The 20,432-nt window shown below is 52.7% G+C and overlaps 1 protein-coding gene across 1 annotated transcript in view; it reads left to right on the top strand.

The window, feature by feature from the left end:
* The window catches only part of LOC140385077 (angiopoietin-1-like), a 200,973-nt gene that overhangs the window by 55,508 nt on the left and 125,033 nt on the right, over positions 1–20,432 (top strand). The window lies entirely within an intron of this gene.

Here is a 20,432-nt window from a genome sequence, read left to right as displayed (position 1 = left end):
GCTGGAAAACTTCCCTGTTCTCCTTTGAAATAGTGGTTTAGGGTCTCTTATGCCCGCTCTTTGACTGTGTTTGACATTTCCTACAAGAGACGACACCTCTGACAGTACAGAGGCCCTTCAGCCCCAACATAGATTTTGTTCCCAAATCCCTGTACTGGGATTTTAACCCACCCCCTTCTGATGCAGAACTGAGGGTGCGATCCACAGAGACACAGCTCATACATCAGCACTAATGTGCCAATTATAGCGCAAATAGGCACTCGAGCACTTTTGAGTTGCCAATGAAATGTGTGCTGCAATTTAATATATATTAGATTTTCACAGTTGCAAACACACAGGAAGCTGAGGGTTTGAATGGATGGTATAGTCAGGGGGTTTTCAAACTCAGGGTTACGCCGTTTGGCTGGTGTGGGTCGTGAAGTTTGGCTGGCATGGGTCGCAAAGGTCGGTCAGCGTGGGTCGCGAAAGTTGGCTGGAGTAGATCGCGAAGGTCGGCCGGCGTGGGTCGCGAAGGTCAGCTGGCGTGGGTCGCGAAGGTCGGCTGGTATCGGTCGTGAAGGTCGGTTATTGTGGGTCGCGAAGGTCGGCTGGCGTGGGTCGCGAAGGTCGGCTGGTATCGGTCGTGAAGGTCGGTTATTGTGGGTCGCGAAGGTCGGCTGGTATCGGTCGTGAAGGTCGGTTATTGTGGGTCGCGAAGGTCGGCTGGCGTGGGTCGCGAAGGTCGGCTGGTATCAGTCGTGAAGGTCGGTTATTGTGGGTCGCGAAGGTCAGCTGGCGTGGGTCGCGAAGGTCGGCTGGTATCGGTCGTGAAGGTCGGTTATTGTGGGTCGCGAAGGTCGGCCGGCGTGGGTCGCGAAAGTCGGCTGGTATCGGTCGTGAAGGTCGGTTATTGTGGGTCGCGAAGGTCGGCTGGCGTGGGTCGCGAAGGTCGGCTGGCATCAGTCGTGAAGGTTGGTTATTGTGGGTCGCGAAGGTCAGCTGGCGTGGGTCGCGAAGGTCGGCCGGCGTGGGTCGCGAAGGTCGGCTGGTATCGATCGTGAAGGTTGGTTAGTGTGGGTCGCGAAGGTCGGCCGGCGTGGGTCGCGAAGGTTGGTTAGTGTGGGTCGCGAAGGTCGGCTGGCATCAGTCGTGAAGGTTGGTTAGTGTGGGTCGCGAAGGTCGGCCGGCGTGGGTCGCGAAGGTCGGCTGGTATCGGTCGCGAAGGTCGGTTAGTGTGGGTCACGAAGGTCGGCTGGTATCGGTCGTGAAGGTCGGTTAGTGTGGGTCACGAAGGTCAGCTGGCGTGGGTCGCGAAGGTCGGTTAGTGTGGGTCGCGAAGGTCGGCCGGCGTGGGTCGCGAAGGTCGGTTAGTGTGGGTCGCGTAGGTCGGCTGGTATCGGTCGTGAAGGTTGGTTAGTGTGGGTCGTGAAGGTCGGTTATTGTGGGTCGCGAAGGTCGGCCGGCATGGGTCGCGAAGGTCGGTTATTGTGGGTCGCGAAGGTCGGCCAGCGTGGGTCGTGAAGGTCGGTTATTGTGGGTCGCGAAGGTCGGCCGGCGTGGGTCGCGAAGGTCAGCTGGTATGGGTCGTGAAGGTTGGTTAGTGTGGGTCATGAAGATCGGTCAGTGTGGGTCGCGAAGGTCGGCTGGAATGGGTCGCGAAGGTCGGTCAGCGTGCGTCGAAAGGTCAGCTGGTATGGGTCGTGAAGGACGGTCAGTGTGGGTCGCGAAGGTCGGCTGGTATCGGTCGTGAAGGTCGGTCAGTGTGGGTCGCGAAGGTCAGCTTGTGTGGGTCGCGAAGGTCGGCTGGAATGGGTCGCGAAGGTCGGTCAGTGTGGGTCACGAAGGTCGGCTGGAATGGGTCGTGAAGGTCGGTTAGTGTGGGTCACGAAGGTCAGCTGGCGTGGGTCGCGAAGGTCGGTTAGTGTGGGTCGCGAAGGTCGGCCGGCGTGGGTCGCGAAGGTCGGTTAGTGTGGGTCGCGAAGGTCGGCTGGTATCGGTCGTGAAGGTTGGTTAGTGTGGGTCGTGAAGGTCGGTTATTGTGGGTCGCGAAGGTCGGCCGGCATGGGTCGCGAAGGTCGGTTATTGTGGGTCGCGAAGGTCGGCCGGCGTGGGTCGTGAAGGTCGGTTATTGTGGGTCGCGAAGGTCGGCCGGCGTGGGTCGCGAAGGTCAGCTGGTATGGGTCGTGAAGGTTGGTTAGTGTGGGTCATGAAGATCGGTCAGTGTGGGTCGCGAAGGTCGGCTGGAATGGGTCGCGAAGGTCGGTCAGCGTGCGTCGAAAGGTCAGCTGGTATGGGTCGTGAAGGACGGTCAGTGTGGGTCGCGAAGGTCGGCTGGTATCGGTCGTGAAGGTCGGTCAGTGTGGGTCGCGAAGGTCAGCTTGTGTGGGTCGCGAAGGTCGGCTGGAATGGGTCGCGAAGGTCGGTCAGTGTGGGTCACGAAGGTTGGCTGGAATGGGTCGCGAAGGTCGGCTGGAATGGGTCGCGAAAGTCGGTCAGCGTGCGTCGAAAGGTCAGCTGGTATGGGTCGTGAAGGACGGTCAGTGTGGGTCGCGAAGGTCAGCTGGTATCGGTCGTGAAGGTCGGTCAGTGTGGGTCGCGAAGGTCAGCTAGTGTGGGTCGCGAAGGTCGGCTGGAATGGGTCGCGAAGGTCGGTCAGTGTGGGTCGCGAAGGTCGGCTGGAATGGGTCGCGAAGGTCGGTCAGCGTGCATCGAAAGGTCAGCTGGTATGGGTCGTGAAGGACAGTCAGTGTGGGTCGCGAAGGTCGGCTGGTATCGGTCGTGAAGGTCGGTCAGTGTGGGTCACGAAGGTCGGCTGGAATGGGTCGCGAAGGTCGGTCAGTGTGGGTCGCGAAGGTCGGCTGGAATGGGTCGCGAAGGTCGGTCAGTGTGGGTCACGAAGGTCGGCTGGAATGGGTCGCGAAGGTCGGCTGGAATGGGTCGCGAAGGTCGGTCAGCGTGGGTCGGAAGGTCGGCTGGAATGGGTCGCGAAGGTCGGTCAGCGTGGGTCGGAAGGTCGGCTAGTGTGGGTCGCGAAGGTCGGTCAGTGTGGGTCACGAAGGTCGGCTAGTGTGGGTCGGAAGGTCGGCTGGAATGGGTCACGAAGGTCGGCTAGTGTGGGTCGGAAGGTCGGCTGGTATGGGTCGCGAAGGTCGGTCAGCGTGGGTCGGAAGGTCGGCTGGTATGGGTCGCGAAGGTCGGTCAGCGTGGGTCGGAAGGTCGGCTGGTATGGGTCGTGAAGGTCGGTCAGTGTGGGTCACGAAGGTCGGCTGGTATGGGTCGCGAAGGTCGGTCAGAGTGGGTCGGAAGGTCGGCTGGTATGGGTCATGAAGGTCAGTTGGCGTGGGTCGTGAAGGTCGGTTAGTGTGGGTAGCAAAGGTCGGTTGGTGTGGGTAGCGAAGGTCGGTTGGTGTGGGTAGCGAAGGTCGGTTGGTGTGGGTAGCGAAGGTCGGTTGGTGTGGGTAGCGAAGGTCGGTTGGCGTTGGTCGCAAAGGTCGGTTGGCGTGGGTCGCGAAGGTCAGTTGGTGTGGGTAGCAAAGGTCGGTTGGTGTGGGTAGCGAAGGTCGGTTGGCGTTGGTTGCAAAGGTCGGTTGGCGTGGGTCACGAAGGTCGGTTGGCGTGGGTCGCGAAGGTCGGTTGGTGTGGGTCGCGAAGGTCGGTTGGCGTGGGTCGCGAAGGTCGGTTGGCGTGGGTCGCGAAGGTCGGTTGGTGTGGGTAGCGAAGGATGGCCGGTTGATAAAAATGGGTCCCAGGCAAAAATGTTTGAGAAACCCAGGTCCAGCAGATTAAATACCAGTGTCTGTTTCTGATACCCAATCTCAGATTGATGTGATTGGACACTATTGATGCAGTCCAATCAAGAATCTTGGCCCCTTCGCAAGTTCACTCCGAGGACCACTAACAGGAGTAAGTGAAATGGAATAGTTGCACTGTCTGAGTAAGACTTGGGTTAAGGAATAGGAACGTGGAAAAGTGCTCGGGATCGGACCCACAATCCATGCTTCCTGAATCCAATTGTATTGGAGTCCTATTAATGTCAGGACTCTGATTTAAGCGGGCTAATCAAGTGCTGGAGGTTTCTCTCCAATCGCCTCCCAGCCCCTGATGCTGCCTGATTTTATGATCTGGTTTCACAACATCTGACTTTGATTCATCCCCAAACCTGTTTCAAACCACACATGACTAACTCGGTGTGTTAATGCTGCCTTCTCCAATTGCTACAGGGAATTTGGGAATCATTTAAAACTCTGTTCCATGGGATCTGTAACAAATGGATTGTGAAGGAGAACTGCTGGGCTTGGGGTGAGAGCGACCTGCTTGCTGGAGGAGACCGGCCCCACACAAATGTGAAACTTTAGCACCGAGAGGTTGGAAAATTGGGATCTTAAGAAAGGCTCTTGTGAGTGAAAGTGGGCTTTTCAAAACTGTCAGAAAGGATCAGAACGAGCAACAGTGTTTTAAAAATAAATCTGAATAACAATGATTAACCTCAACCCACTCGTTACTTCTACCTATCTGTTATTTTTCTCTGAAGGTTTGTTTAAATAGCAAGTGCATTTGGCATCATCGAGAAGCCGGCCTGGGTGAATTAGACAGACAGTCTTGTGATGAGTAGGAGCTGGATCAACGCAGTTGAAATGTTGCTGCCAGAACCAGTAATAGAACATAGAACATAACAGCGCAGTACAGGCCCTTCGGCCCTCGATGTTGCACCGACCTGTGAAACCACTCTAAAGCCCATCTACACTATTCCCTTATCGTCCATATGTCTATCCAATGACCATTTGAATGCCCTTAATGTTGGCGAGTCCACTACTGTTGCAGGCAGGGCATTCCACGCCCTTACTACTCTCTGAGTAAAGAACCTACCTCTGACATCTGTCTAATATCTATCACCCCTCAATTTAACACTATGTCCCCTCGTGCTAGCCATCACCATCCGAGGAAAGAGGCTCTCGCTGTCCACCCTATCCAATCCTCTGATCATCTTGTATGCCTCAATTAAGTAAAGTTTAGAGTACCCAATTCTTTTGTTTCCAATTAAGGGGCAATTTAGGGTGGCCAATCCACCTACCCTGCACATCTTTGGGTTGTGGGGGCGAAACCCATGCAGACATGGGGAGAATGTGCAAACTCCACACAGATAGTGACCCAGGCTGGGATTCGAACCCGGGACCTCGGCGCTGTGAGGCAACAGGGCTAACCCACTGCGCCATTAATCTCTCAGTAATCTCTCAGTTAGACTGTGTGACAATGGCCCTGGGCCTGGGCAGCTACAATCACAGTTGGGTTCAGTCTCAGATCCTTCCCAGTGGGTCTCCCCTGGTGAAGCCCAGGCACATCAGCCAGAGTCTCTCTGAGACTTCACCCCACAGCACTCTGGCTGGGGGAGCCTTGCTGATTACAAAGTGGTGCCTTCCTTTCCTTTGGTGACAGCTGAGAATGGAAGAAATGAAGAGCGGGCAGTTTGGGAACGCGCCTGAGGAAGGAGCAAACTTTTGCACCCTTCAGATGGAAACGGGAGATCCGCGGAACAGTTGTATCCGACAGAGTTTATTGGATTTCACAAATGAAGCACGGAATTTCCACCTTGTCACGCAACGCAAATGTTTCCATTCTGTGTCAACTGACCAAAACGGCAAAGATGACCTCCGGGGAGAGCAGAGAGCCCACAGCTTTCTGAAAGTTGTCACTTTTGATCAAATCACTGGCGTTGGAGGTTGTTACTGTTGCCTATCCGCTCCTGCTTCACCTGAGGTCTGGGGTAGATTAAACTCCTGACAGCTTCTGAGACCCAGTGAGGAAGAGGCAGGCAATGTGTGTGAGTGCAGTCACTGGGAGCTGGGGAAGGTTTCACAGACTCCCAGCCCCCGCCGCGCCCCCCCCCCCCCCCCACACACACACAACTTGTACCACTTGCCATGTTGCATTCCCGTGGTGTAAGGTTTGAGGTGTTTGATTTCCAACTGAACCGTACAGCAAAATGCAGAAAGTTTCATTAATTCTTTGCAGACTGCAAGGTGGAGCAGAGGAATGAAGTAGGTTGAGGTATCCAAACACCAGCTGATTGTGGGTGTGGGGGAATGTACGTGAGTGAGTGTGCAAGGTGGGGGGGGGGGGGTGGGGGGGGGTGGAGAGAGACAGGGGGAGAGGAAACAGGGCCTCAGTTTAATATCTCAAGAAAAAGACAACACGTCCCTCACTATTGCACTGGAGTGTCAGTCTGGTCTATATTAAATTCCCTGGAGTGGGAACTCGAACTAACAATCCTCTGACCGCGAGATGACTGTGCGTTAACGCTGCGATCTGTGTTAACCGTGCCTCGTCGGGTACTGTCGCGGAGGCGGCATTCTGGTACAAACACCTCATGCAGGGTCCCCTGCCCCTCCCCCACGACAGCAGACAACCCTTGGTTAGTCAAACCGAGAGTCGGGAACCCACTTGTGGCAGTGAACATTCCTCAGAGTTAATGTGTTGAAGTGACAGCACATCCAGTTTGGGTAGGGCATTGAGTGAGTGCGGTTAAATGGCAAACATCGGGGGCGGGATTCTCCCCTACCCGGCGGGGCGGGGGGTCCCGGCGGGATGGAATGGCGGGAACCACTCCGGCGTCGGGCTGCCCCAAAGGCGCGGATTTCTCTGCACCTTTAGGGGCCAAGCCCTCACCTTGAGGGGCTAGCCCCGCGCCGGAGCGGTTTGCGCTCCTCCGGCTGGCGGGAAAGGCCTTTGGCGCCACGCCAGCCGGCGGCGAAAGGTCTTCGCCGGGCGACGCAAGCGCGGGAGCGTCAGCGGCTGCTGACGTCATCCCCACGCATGCGCAGGGGAGGGGGTCTCTTCCGCCTCCGCCACAGTGAAGACCATGGCGAAGGCGGAAGAAAAAGAGTCCCCCCACGGCACAGGCCCACCCGCGGATCGGCGGACCCCGATGCAGGCCAGGCCACCGTGGGGGCACCCCCCGGGGCCAGATCGCCCCCCCCCCCCCCCCAGGACCCCGGAACCCGCCCACGCTGCCTTGTCCCGCTGTTCAAAAGGTGGTTTCATCCACGCCGGCGGGAGAGGGCTGACAGCGGCGGGACTTCGGGCCATCGCGGGCCGGAGAATCGGCGGGGGTGGGCCCTCCAACCGGCGCGATTCCCGCCCACGCCGAATCTCTGGTGGCGGAGACTTCGGGACACGGCGGGGGCGGGATTCACGCCAGCCCCCGGCGATTTTCCGACCCGGCGTGGGGGTCGGAGAATCCCACCCCCCCGTTCTCTTCACATTTGTACCTTTAGAAAGTGGGAGTTTTATTGGTATTTGATGCCTCTGACCCTGCTCCTTGTCAGTAATTGTGCGTTGTTAACCCATTCATTTGATTTAAACATAGTTTTAAAAAAATAAATTTAGAGTGCCCAATTCATTTTTTCCAATGAAGGGGCAATTTAGCGTGGCCAATCCACCTACCCTGCACATCTTTGGGTTGTGGGGGCGAAACCCACGCAGACACGGGGAGAATGTGCAAACTCCACAGGGACAGTGTCCCAGAGCCGGGATCGAACCTGGGACCTCGGCACCGTGAGGCATCAGGGCTAACCCACTGTACCACCGTGCTGCCCGATTTAAACATAGTTAACAGTGAGAATGTTCTCATTCGGTCTCTGTTTGAACTGTAGAACATAGAACATAGAACATAGAAAATACAGCACAGAACAGGCCCTTCGGCCCACGATGTTGTGCCGAACCTTTGTCCTAGATTAATCATAGATTATCATTGAATTTACAGTGCAGAAGGAGGCCATTCGGCCCTTTGAGTCTGCACCGGCTCCTGGAAAGAGCACCCTACCCAAACTCAACACCTCCACCCAACACCAAGGGCAATTTTGGACATTAAGGGCAATTTATCATTGGCCAATTCACCTAACCTGCACATCTTTGGACTGTGGGAGGAAATCGGAGCACCCGGAGGAAACCCACGCAGACACGGGGAGGACATGCAGACTCCGCACAGACAGTGACCCAAGCCGGAATCGAACCTGGGACCCTGGAGCTGTGAAGCAATTGTGCTATCCACAATGCTACCGTGCTGCCCTTAAGAACAAATAAATCTACACTATATAATTTTACCGTAATCCATGTACCTATCCAATAGCTGCTTGAAAGTCCCTAATGTTTCCGACTCAACTACTTCCACAGGCAGTGCCCCCACTACTCTCTGGGTAAAGAACCTACCTCTGATATCCCTCCTATATCTTCCACCTTTCACCTTAAATTTATGTCCCCTTGTAATGGTTTGTTCCACCCGGGGAAAAAGTCTCTGACTGTCTACTCTATCTATTCCCCTGATCATCTTATAAACCTCTATCAAGTCGCCCCTCATCCTTCTTCGTTCTAATGAGAAAAGGCCTAGCACCCTCAACCTTTCCTCGTAAGACCTACTCTCCATCCTGGTAAATCTTCTTTGCACCTTTTCCAAAGCTTCCACATCCTTCCTAAAATGAGGCGACCAGAACTGTACACAGTACTCCAAATGTGGCCTTACCAAAGTTTTGTACAGCTGCATCATCACCTCACGGCTCTTAAATTCAATCCCTCTGTTAATGAACGCAAGCACACCATAGGCCTTCTTCACAGCTCTATCCACTTGAGTGGCAACTTTCAAAGATGTATGAACATAGACCCCAAGATCTCTCTGCTCCTCCACATTGCCAAGAACTCTACCGTTAACCCTGTATTCCGCATTCATATTTGTCCTTCCAAAATGGACAACCTCACACTTTTCAGGGTTAAACTCCATCTGCCACTTCTCAGCCCAGCTCTGCATCCTATCTATGTCTCTTTGCAGCCGACAACAGCCCTCCTCACTATCCACAACTCCACCAATCTTCGTATCGTCTGCAAATTTACTGACCCACCCTTCAACTCCCTCATCCAAGTCATTAATGAAAATCACAAACAGCAGAGGACCCAGAACTGATCCCTGCGGTACGCCACTGGTAGAATTTGTTCAGAGTTATTAGGAAATGGACAAGAGGAAGCTGGTTTGTAACTTGCTGGGTATTAGTAAGCACGGACTGATCAATCAACATCAATGATTTTGTGGGTACAAATTAAACAAATAAATTAATTGTGGTAGCGCCGCCTCTTTAGGGACAGGCTCAATGGATCATGTGATCAGCTTAGGGCCAATCGTTTGCAAGCGCACAAACCCGATATTGTGTCCACAGAGGAGTCTGTAGCGATCTGTATATCTGATGGTATATGAAGGGTTAACAACTGCATCATAGTGTTAGACAACCACTAGATGGCAGCACTAGATTCAGGTACATAAACTGAACTCAGAGGATCTTGGGTCTCTTCTAACCAGGAGTGGCAAGACAGCAGAGTGTTAGGGAGATATAGTTTAGTTGGCACGTGTAGTTAAACATGGCTAATACTTCGTCTGATTTAGTACAATGGTTAGCACACTTGCTTCACAGCCCAGGGTCCCAGGTTCGATTCCGGCTTGGGTCACTGTCTGTGCGGAGTCTGCACGTTCTCCCCGTGTCTGCGTGGGTTTCCTCCGGGTGCTCCGGTTTCCTCCCGCAGTCCAAAGATGTGCAGGTCCGGTGGATTGGCCATGATAAATTGCCCCTAGTGGTCAAAAAGGTTAGGTGGGATTACTGGGTTACGGGGATAGGATGGAGGTGTGGGCTTATGTGGGGCGCTCTTTCCAAGAGCCGGTGCAGACTCGATGGGCCGAATGGCCTCCTTCTGCATTGTAAATTACATGATTCTATGATCAGCTATAGTTCTGTAGAGTAAACAAATTCATTGGTATTTATATTCGTTATTCATTAAATCTAATTTGCTTTAAATTGATAATTGGTAGTTTCACTGAAATCTAACCATCAGACCATTCTGGAAGTAAAGCAAAGAGTAGCGACATATTACAATCACGTAATATAACCACAGAGAGGCTAAAGAAAATGTGTTTATTGAACAAGAAACTATATACGCGCTGTACGCAGGTCCCAGCGTGACATCTCTGCTCGACCCCCACGCGGGGTGAGCTTTTATACATCGTGTCCAAGGCTCTGCTGATGGGGCCTACGCCTTTAGGGCTCTGAGGTATAAAGACCTGTTGTACAGTGTTCTGTACTCGCTGCCTTTGTCCTTCACCAATAAACCCCTTTGTTAACGACTGGAATCCTCCAGTCTGTCTCAAACCACCACATTGAGGAGGGAAGGAAGGAATTCTTGGAAAAGGAAAGAAGCGGCAACAGGAGTCAGGAAACATTGAACCGAGAGAGAAAATGCCCATCATCAGCAAACGGAACCCATTTGACCAAGGTGCTGAGGATTGGAGACAGTACATTGAACACCTCTGCAATTTTTATTACAGTGACCTCGATCACAAGTGAGAACAAGTAGATGATGATACTTATGACAATTTGCGGGTCCCAAACGTATAGTTTAATTAGCAACTCACACCCTGGAGGCACCCAACTCGAAGATCTTTGATGAGGCAGCTAGATTTGTCACAGAACACTGAACCCAAGGCCCTCGATTATTCTCCAAAGATATAAATTCAACTCTGGAGTGAGGAATTTGTCTCAACGTTCATGAGTTCAGGACCGTGCTTAGTGACATGTTGTGTGACTGGCTGGTTTGTGAGATCCATGACGCTGACATCCAGAGACACTCCTGGTTGAAAGCACCATAACATTGGATGCAGCGACCAAGATAGCTCAGGTGATAGAGGATGTTGAGAAAGGTGCCACTGAGCTCCAAAGCTTGGCCAGACTGGAGGTCAATCAAGTATAGGGCGATATGGCCATGAGGTACGTTACAGGATCAATAGGCACAATGGAGAAGCAGGCGCGGCCCCTCGTGGCTGGACCGGAGTCAAAGGACCCGGAAAAGGATGGGGCATCAGCCCATGTCAGAGGTGGACTGCTATCGGAGTCTGATCCCCAAGAGATCTGCCAAGTTCAGGAGTCCGTGTGTTTACAATGCGATCGCAGGGGTCACATTCAAGCACGTTGTTGCGCTAGGCAAAGCGCGCCATTGCAAAAAAACCAGCAACAGTCCACAGTGCCACTGAACACAGTGGAGAGGAGCTCTGAAGAGGACCATACAATGTATCAGTTGACTGCAGTCCAGTTGAATAAGATGGACCTAAATGAAATTGCCTTAAGGGTAAATGGCAAATCCCTCAAAATGGAAGTTGACACTGGGGCTTGGTGACCATTGTCGGAGAACAGACTTTCAAATAATTCCAGGATGGAATTCAGCACCAGAGCCAAGCTTTGCACTTACACTGGGGAAACCTTGACAATCCTTGGAACCACCAACACACCAGTGGTTTATAAAGAATGAGAGGCCCGTCTGCCTTCCGTTGTTGTGGAAAGGCGTGTCATGACAAGGCGCAGACCCAGCCTGATGGGGAGAGACTGGTTATCAGAGATTAGTCTCAAGTGGCTGTAAATTTGTTTAATTTACAAAGACGTCCTCCGAGATGTCCCGAGGAGGGATGAGGTCGTTTTCCACAAGGAACTGGGCCCGATCAAAGGCTTCAAACCCCAAATCTATGTGAGTCCAGATTTCCCTGTTCTTCAGAGCCAGGCTAGCGCCCTCCGCCCTGCATCGGAAGGTTGAAGCAGAGGAGTGACCGTTCATTCCGGGCGGTGGGCCCAGTTTTGGGTTGCAACTATGCCTCTGGCCTGCCGTAGCTAGCTGGATGGATTGTGGCCCAGTCAGGGGCTGGTGTCACACACGGTCAATGTAAATGGAAAAACTGTCAAAAAGCACGTGGACCACATGAGGAGTCGCGGTGGAGACAACATGTCCGACCAGAATTACAGACATCCTTGTAAATGTTTCTGACCAAGGGGAGCCGAGGATTGCTGAATTCACTCAGACAGCTACACCAGTGGAAGACGGCAAGTCCAGCTCTCCTGTCGCTGAGGTGTCACCGGCTGCTGACACTGTTACCACTTTGGAGGATGCCACGCCTGGGGGGTGGGGGGCTGCTGCAGAGGACCCTGAGGATCCTGAGTTGGCCGGATCGAATGACTTTTTGATGGACTCTCTTTCCCCTGTTGCCTTTTGTTACGTTTGTAAACTCTGCATTTAGATTTTTTGTCTGATTGGTGATAACGGGCTTAAAAGGGGGGGAGAGATGAGGTAGCACAGTCCCATAAGGGACCAATCATGCGGGACCACGGTAGCACAAGTGGATAGCACTGTGGCTTCACAGTGCCAGGGTCCCAGGTTCGATTCCCCGCTGGGTCACTTTCTGTGCGGAGTCTGCACGTTCTCCCCGTGTCTGTGTGGGTTTCCTCCGGGTGCTCCGGTTTCCTCCCACAGTCCAAAGATGTGCAGGTTAGGTGGATTGGCCATGATAAATTGTCCTTAGTGTCCAAAAAGGTGAGGAGGGGTTATTGGGTTACGGGGATAGGATGGAAGTGAGAGCTTAAGTGGGTGGGTGCAGACTCGATGGGCCGAATGGCCTCCTTCTGCACTGTACATTCTATGTTCTATGAGTGCGTGAACCCTTGCCAATAGCAGTGTGGACGCCAGAGCCAAAGTGAGCAGACCTGTTTTATTGAGTTCTGTGCCTGTCACCTCACTGCCTTTCCCTTTCATCCATAAACCTCTTTGTTAACTACTGAATGCCTCCCGCCTCGATAACATTCATGTCTTTGTGAGGTTCTTCTGTTTCAGAATGTGAGCTGAATTAGTGTACTTGGTGCTCAATGACCTGAGCTTGTTGGCCATGGGGTGCATCACGATTTATCATGGTCTGGAGCAGGGCACGATGTAATTACAATCTGCAGTGGGACAGAGTGAATGTTTTTATTGATCATTTACTTCTCAAAATAACAGGATATTCACAGATTTATTAAGTACATGCACTTCATTGCAGTGTTAATGTAAGCCTACTTGTGACACTAATGAAGATTATTATAACTGGAAATAATTAAACAGACTTCACAACAGAACCTATGGGCAAATTGTGTTGTTACTGGAGATTCCTCACTTTAACGGCATCTGAGCATTGAATTCTGAGCACTTTGCCCCAGCAACTAATCTTTTGTATCACTTTTTCCCCAATCCTGTTGCATTTTGTTATTCCTGGACAACCTTTGCAAGTTAATCATTTCAGTTTTACACATCCTGTTTGATCTGTCAGTCAAATACTCAGGCTGAAGATAGTTACAGAAATTCCTCTGCAGTCTCCTGTGTGGGGGTTATATTTCCATTAGGGTCTGCCGTGTGCCTTTCTGAGCTGGCCTGTGCATACTGAACTATTTATGTATCAGTCGAGTCACCTTGAACTTTACAGACACCTGACCCTCATTAAATTCTCATCTCTCTCCTGTGTCACTGTGAAATTAAACCATGCAATGCCAATCTAACTACACAGCCACACTCTCCACCACCCTCCCAGCATCGTGTTACAGGGTCTGTCCATGTCAAAACCGCAATGACCAATCAGACCAGTTACAATTGACAAGTTCCTGGACACAATTAAATTGATTGACTGAGAAACCAATAGCTTCCCATTTGATTAACCCTTCACAAACAACAGGCTGATCAGATTGTTCGATCGTGAGTTCATCGCCCACACAAGTGAATCACTAATAGTTTGTAATTAGTGAGTTCAAATAAGGTTATTGGAGTTGAAAAGTATCGCGAATGCAAACACAGTTGATGTAGAATGATACAGTACGGCAAAGACCGTACAGTCCTTTGTGTCCGTGCTATCTCTTTGTAAGAGCTATCCAATGAAACCCACTGCAGTGCTCTTCTCCCATAGCCATAGAATCATAACTGCACAGAATGAGGCCAGTCAGCCCATCATATCCGTGCTGGCTCTCTGCAAGAGCAACTCAGCTAGTCTCACTCTCCACCCTTTCCCTGAAAAATATTTCTCTTCAGGTGCCGATCTAATTCCTTTTTGAAAGCCATGACTAAACCTGCCTCCAGCACATTCTAAGGGAGTGCATTCCAGCCCCTAACCACTCGCCGCGTGAAAAAGATTCTCCCCATGTCCCCCATGGCTTCTTTTGCCAATTGCCTTCAATTGGGGTCTCTGGTAAATCTTCAATCAAGTTTTTCTTTTTTTTTTTTTTTTATAAATGTTTTATTGAAAATTTTTTCCCCAAACAACAATTTTTCCCCTCTTACAAAGCAAACGCAACAATAACAATACAGAAATTTTAAACAATACACAAGTAACAAAACCCCTTTATCTTTGACCTAAACTAAACCCCCCCTCCCCCCCTCCGCCCCCCCCCCCCCCCCCCCCCCCCCCCGCCTCCCCCTGGGTTGCTGCTGCTGGTCATCTGTCTTCCCTCTAACGTTCCCCTAGGTAGTCGAGAAATGGCTGCCACCGCCTGGTGAACCCTTGAGCCGATCCTCTCAGGGCAAACTTTATCTGCTCCAGTTTAATGAACCCCGCCATATCATTTACCCAGGCCTCCAGTCCGGGGGGTTTCGCCTCCTTCCACATGAGTAGGATCCTGCGCCGGGCTACTAGGGACGCAAAGGCCACAACGTCGGCCTCTTTCGCCTCCTGCACTCCCGGCTCTTCCGCAACTCCAAATAGAGCTAACCCCCAGCCTGGTTTGACCCGGGCCTTCACCACCCGCGAAATCACTCCCGTCACTCCCTTCCAATACCCTTCCAGTGCCGGGCATGCCCAAAACATATGTGCGTGGTTTGCCGGGCTCCCGCCACACCTCCCACATTTGTCCTCCACTCCAAAGAACCTGCTCAATCTTGCTCCCGTTATGTGTGCTCTATGTAGCACCTTAAATTGAATCAGGCTAAGCCTGGCGCATGAGGAAGAGGAATTTACCTTGCTTAGGGCATCAGCCCACATACCCTCCTCTATCTCCTCCCCTAGTTCTTCTTCCCACTTTCCTTTTAGTTCGCCCACCGACTCCTCCCCCTCTTCCCTCATCTCTCGGTAAATCTCTGACACCTTGCCCTCTCCGACCCACACCCCTGAAAGCACCCTGTCCTGTATCCCCTGTGTCGGGAGCAATGGAAATTCCCTCACCTGTTGTCTAGTAAATGCCCTCACCTGCATATATCTCAAGAAATTTCCCCGGGGCAACTTATACTTTTCCTCCAATGCTCCCAAGCTCGCAAAAGTCCCATCTATAAATAAATCTCCCACCCTCCTAATTCCCAACTGGAACCAGCTCTGAAATCCTCCATCCATTCTTCCTGGGGCGAACCTATGGTTGTTCCTGATTGGGGACCCCACCAGGGCTCCCCGCACCCCTCTCTGTCGCCTCCACTGTCCCCAGATATTCAATGTTGCCGCCACCACCGGGTTCGTGGTAAACTTTTTAGGTGAGATCGGTAGCGGCGCCGTCACCAGTGCCTCTAAACTCGTCCCTTTACAGGACTTTCTCTCCAGTCTTTCCCACGCCGCTCCCTCACCCTCCATCATCCATTTACGTATCATTGCCACATTGGCGGCCCAATAGTAATCGCCCAAGTTCGGTAGTGCCAATCCTCCTCTGTCCCTACTACGCTGAAGGAACCCCCTCCTTACTCTCGGAACTTTCCCTGCCCACACGAAGCTCGTGATGCTCCTGTCTATTTTATTAAAAAAGGTCTTAGTGATTAGTATAGGGAGACATTGAAATACAAATAAGAACCTCGGGAGGACCATCATCTTAATTGCTTGCACCCTGCCCGCCAGCGATAGAGGCTGCATGTCCCACCTCTTGAAGTCCTCCTCCATTTGTTCTACCAACCGTGTCAGATTAAGTCTGTGCAAGGTTCCCCAGCTCCTAGCGATCTGAATCCCCAGGTATCGGAAGTTTCTTTCCACTTTCCTTAGAGGCAAGCCTTCTATCTCTCTACTCTGGTCCCCTGGATGTATCACAAATAATTCACTCTTTCCCATGTTTAGCCTATACCCCGAGAAATCCCCGAACCCCCTCAAAAATTCGCATAACCTCTATCATTCCCCCCGCTGGGTCCGACACGTATAACAATAGGTCATCCGCATATAACGAGACTCGGTGTTCTTCTCCCCCTCTAATCACCCCTCTCCATTTCCTGGAGTCTCTCAACGCCATGGCCAGAGGTTCAATTGCCAACGCGAACAACAATGGAGACAGCGGGCATCCCTGTCTTGTTCCCCTATATAGTCGGAAATACTCCGATCTATGTCGACCTGTAACTACGCTTGCCGTTGGAGCCCCATAAAGAAGTCTAACCCAGCTAATAAACCCGTTCCCAAACCCAAACCTCCTTAACACTTCCCATAAATACTCCCACTCCACCCTATCAAATGCCTTCTCTGCGTCCATTGCCGCCACTATCTCTGCCTCCCCCTCCACTGGGGGCATCATTATCACCCCTAATAGTCGTCGCACGTTAACATTCAGTTGTCTCCCTTTTACGAACCCTGTCTGATCTTCGTGCACCACCCCCGGGACACAGTCCTCTATCCTCGATGCCAGTACCTTTGCCAACAATTTGGCGTCCACGTTCAACAATGAAATGGGTCTATAGGACCCGCACTGCAACGGATCTTTATCCCTCTTCAAAATTAACGATATCGTCGCCTCCGACATCGTCGGGGGTAGAGTCCCCCCTTTCCTGGCCTCATTGAACGTCCTCACCATCAACGGGGCCAACAAGTCCACATATTTTCTGTAATACTCCACCGGGAACCCGTCTGGTCCTGGGGCCTTCCCTGCTTGCATGCTTCCCAGTCCCTTAATAACCTCGTCCACCCCAATCGGTGCCCCCAGGCCTACCACCCCCCGCTCCTCCACTTTCGGGAACCTCAATTGGTCCAGGAACTGCCGCATCCCCTCCTCTCCCTCTGGGGGTTGAGACCTATACAGTTCCTCATAGAAGGTCTTGAACACCTCATTTATCTTTCCTGCCCTTCGCACCGTGTCTCCCCTTTCGTCTCTAATTCCTCCTATTTCCCTCGCTGCTGCCCTCTTTCGCAATTGATGAGCCAACAGGCGACTCGCCTTTTCCCCATATTCATACCTCCTCCCCTGTGCCTTCCTCCACAGTACCTCCGCCTTTCTGGTGGTCAGAAGGTCAAATTCCGTCTGGAGTCGTCTCCTCTCCCTGTACAATTCCTCCTCCGGGGTCTCTGCAAATTCCCTATCCACCCTTAAAATCTCCCCCAGTAATCTTTCCCTTTCCTTGGCCTCTGTTTTCCTTTTGTGGGCCCCAATGGAGATCAGCTCTCCTCTGACCACCGCTTTTAGTGCTTCCCATACCACTCCCACAGGGACCTCGCCGTCGTCATTGACCTCCAGGTATCTCTCAATACACCCCCGCACTCTTGCACACACTCCCTCATCCGCCATCAGTCCCACATCTAATCGCCAGAGTGTTCTCTGCTCCCTTTCCTCTCCTAATTCCAGGTCCACCCAATGTGGGGCATGATCCGAAACCGCTATGGCTGAGTACTCAGCTTCTTCCACCCTAGAGATCAACGACCTTCCCAAAACAAAAAAATCTATCCGGGAGTACACTTTATGGACATGGGAGAAGAAGGAATACTCCCTAGCCCTAGGTCTAAGAAATCGCCATGGATCCACTCCCCCCATTTGGTCCATAAACCCCTTAAGTACCTTGGCCGCTGCCGGCCTTCTTCCGGTCCTTGAGCTGGATCTATCTAGCCCCGGGTCCAGCACCGTATTAAAGTCCCCTCCTAAAATCAAGTTTCCTACCTCCAGGTCCGGTATACGCCCCAGCATCCGTCTCATAAATCCCGCATCGTCCCAGTTTGGGGCATACACGTTAACCAACACGACCTCCATTCCCTCCAGCCTGCCACTCACCATTACATATCTACCTCCGCTATCTGCAACGATGTTCTTTGCTTCAAATGCGACCTGTTTCCCCACCAAAATGGCCACCCCTCTATTCTTTGCGTCCAGTCCTGAGTGGAACACCTGTCCCACCCATCCTTTCCTTAGCCTAACTTGGTCCGCCACCTTTAGGTGCGTCTCTTGGAGCATAACCACGTCTGCCCTTAGTCCTTTCAAATGCGCGAGCACTCGGGCCCTTTTTATCGGTCCGTTCAGGCCTCTCACGTTCCACGTGATCAGCCTCACTAGGGGGCTACCTGCCCCCCTCCCGTGTCGACTAGCCATTACCTTCTCTAGGCCAGTCCCATATCCCGCCTCCGCGCTCCCGCTCGCTCCCCCAGCGTCGCACACCATCCCCGCCCACCCACTCTTTAGCCATTTCCTTTTGGATTTCCGCAGCAGCAACCCAGTTGTCCCCCCCCCCCTTCTCCCTCCCTCCTCCCCTCCCCGCTAGATCTCTTTCTAGCTTGATTGCTCCCCCCATATTACTTCCGTAAGTCAGCTGACTTCAACTGACCCCGGCTACTCCTGCTCACTCCTCGACCTCCCCATGTGGGGAACTCCCATCCGCCTTGCGCCTGTCTTCCCGCCTTATTCTTTCTGGTGCGGGAACATCCCTTTACCTGACCCGCCTCTTATGGCGCAGCTCCCTTTCCCCTCCCCCTCCCCTTCCCCATTCTCCAACTATGTCCCGTCTTTCCCCCCTCACCGGCGCCCACATTTCCCCAATGTCTCCCCCTTCCCTGTTTACTTCTCAATTAACTTCCACAGTAACATTAACAATAACATTTCCTGCAGCATCAGTCCCTCAGTTCCGATCCAATTTCTCTTCTTTGATGAAGGTCCATGCTTCCTCCGCCGTCTCGAAATAATGGTGTCTCTCCTGATACGTGACCCATAGTCTTGCCGGCTGCAGCATCCCGAACTTCACCTTCCTTTTATGCAACACCTCTTTGGCTCGGTTGAAGCTCGCCCTCCTTCTCGCCACCTCCGCACTCCAATCCTGGTATACCCGTACCACTGCATTCTCCCATCTGCTACTCCGCACCTTTTTAGCCCATCTCAGGACCTCTTCTCTATCCTTAAGGCGGTAAAATCGCACGATTATCGGGTGGTTCTCCCGCTTTTGGTCTTCTCGCCGGAATCCGATTTGCCCACTCCACCTCCAAGGGGCCCGTAGGGGCCTCAGCACCCATCAGTGAGCTCAGCATCGTACTTGCGTACGCTCCACAGTCCACTCCTTCCACACCCTCAGGGAGACCCAGTATCCGAAGGTTCTTCCTTCGCGCTCCATTTTCTAGGGCTTCGATCCTTTCAGTACACTTTTTATGAAGTGCCTCGTGCGTCTGTGTCTTAACCGCCAGGCCCAGGATCTCGTCCTCAATATCTGTCACCTTCTGCTCACACCACACGGAGCTCTGTCTCCTGGGTCTTTAATGTCTCCTTGAGCCCCTCAATTGCCTGTAGCAACGGGTGTCAGCACCTCCCTCTTCAGCAGCTCCACGCACCGTCTCACAATTTCATGCTCAGGCCCCCATGTCGCCTGCGCTTTCTCCGCCGCCATCTTGTACTTCTCTCTTTCTGACCCTTTGGTCGACGATTCCTCGCGCTGCAGCCGCCGCCGCCGGTTTTTTCCTCCTTCGTTTGGGGGGGACTCCCTTCTCACACGCCCCACACCGGGTTGCGTCGTCGAAAAATTCCCCGTTGAGGCTCTTAAAAGAGCCCGAAGGTCCGTCGGAGCTGGAGCCGCCGAAGCGTGCGGCTAGCTAGGCATCACCGCAACCGGAAGTCCCTTCAGTGGCCTTGATGAGGTCTTTTCACAGTTGTTCCCTCTGCTGCTAGAATTCACCTTTGATACAGGCCCTCAGGTCAGCTTGCAGCTTTAAGCTTGCCCTTCCCCCGCCTGCATGCTGGAAGAGGCCCTGTTTATCCTGTAGGTTGCAGCCAAATCTTTCACTGTTTCTGCGTGTGTCTGGCAACCAAGAGACATACCCTTCCTGGGGGACACTGTCGGGGGAATATTGCCGCCTTCTTCCCACACCGGGAAATGTCAAACAAATGCCGTGGGGGGCCCTGTAAAAGAGCCCAAAAGTCCGTTCCAAGCAGGAGCTGCCGAATATGCGACCTAGCTCTGCATAGCCGCACCCGGAAGTCTCCAATCAAGTTTTTCTATATCGACTCTTTAGACTCCCCTTTAACTCTCGATCAACTCTCCTCCCAACCTTCCCTTCTCCATGGAGAAGAGTGACAACTTCTTCAATCTACCCCCGTAAGTCCAGTTTCTCATCCCTGCAGCCATTCTCGGGGATCTTTTCTGCTCTGGATGACAAAGGGTCGTCCAGACTCGAAACGTCCGCTTCCTTCTCTCTCCACAGACGCTGTCAGACCTGCTGAGATTGTCAGTATTTTCTGTTTTGTTTCAGATTCCAGCAGCCGCAGTAATTTGCTTTTACCCTTCAGTATTTTATAGGTTTTCAATTAGATCATCTCTCAATCTTTGAAACTCTAGGGGCGGGGAGTCTCCGACCCCCCGCCGGGCCGGAGAATCACCGGGGGGGGGGGGGGGGGGGGGGGGTGGGGGGCGGCGTGAATCCCGGGCTAGAGAACACAGGCCCGGTTTTCCCA

The sequence above is a fragment of the Scyliorhinus torazame genome, chromosome 11 (assembly GCF_047496885.1).
Source record: "Scyliorhinus torazame isolate Kashiwa2021f chromosome 11, sScyTor2.1, whole genome shotgun sequence".
Taxonomy (NCBI): Eukaryota; Metazoa; Chordata; class Chondrichthyes; order Carcharhiniformes; family Scyliorhinidae; genus Scyliorhinus; species Scyliorhinus torazame.
Note: the sequence above shows the minus strand (reverse complement) of the source record. Positions and strands in the feature narration are given on the sequence as shown.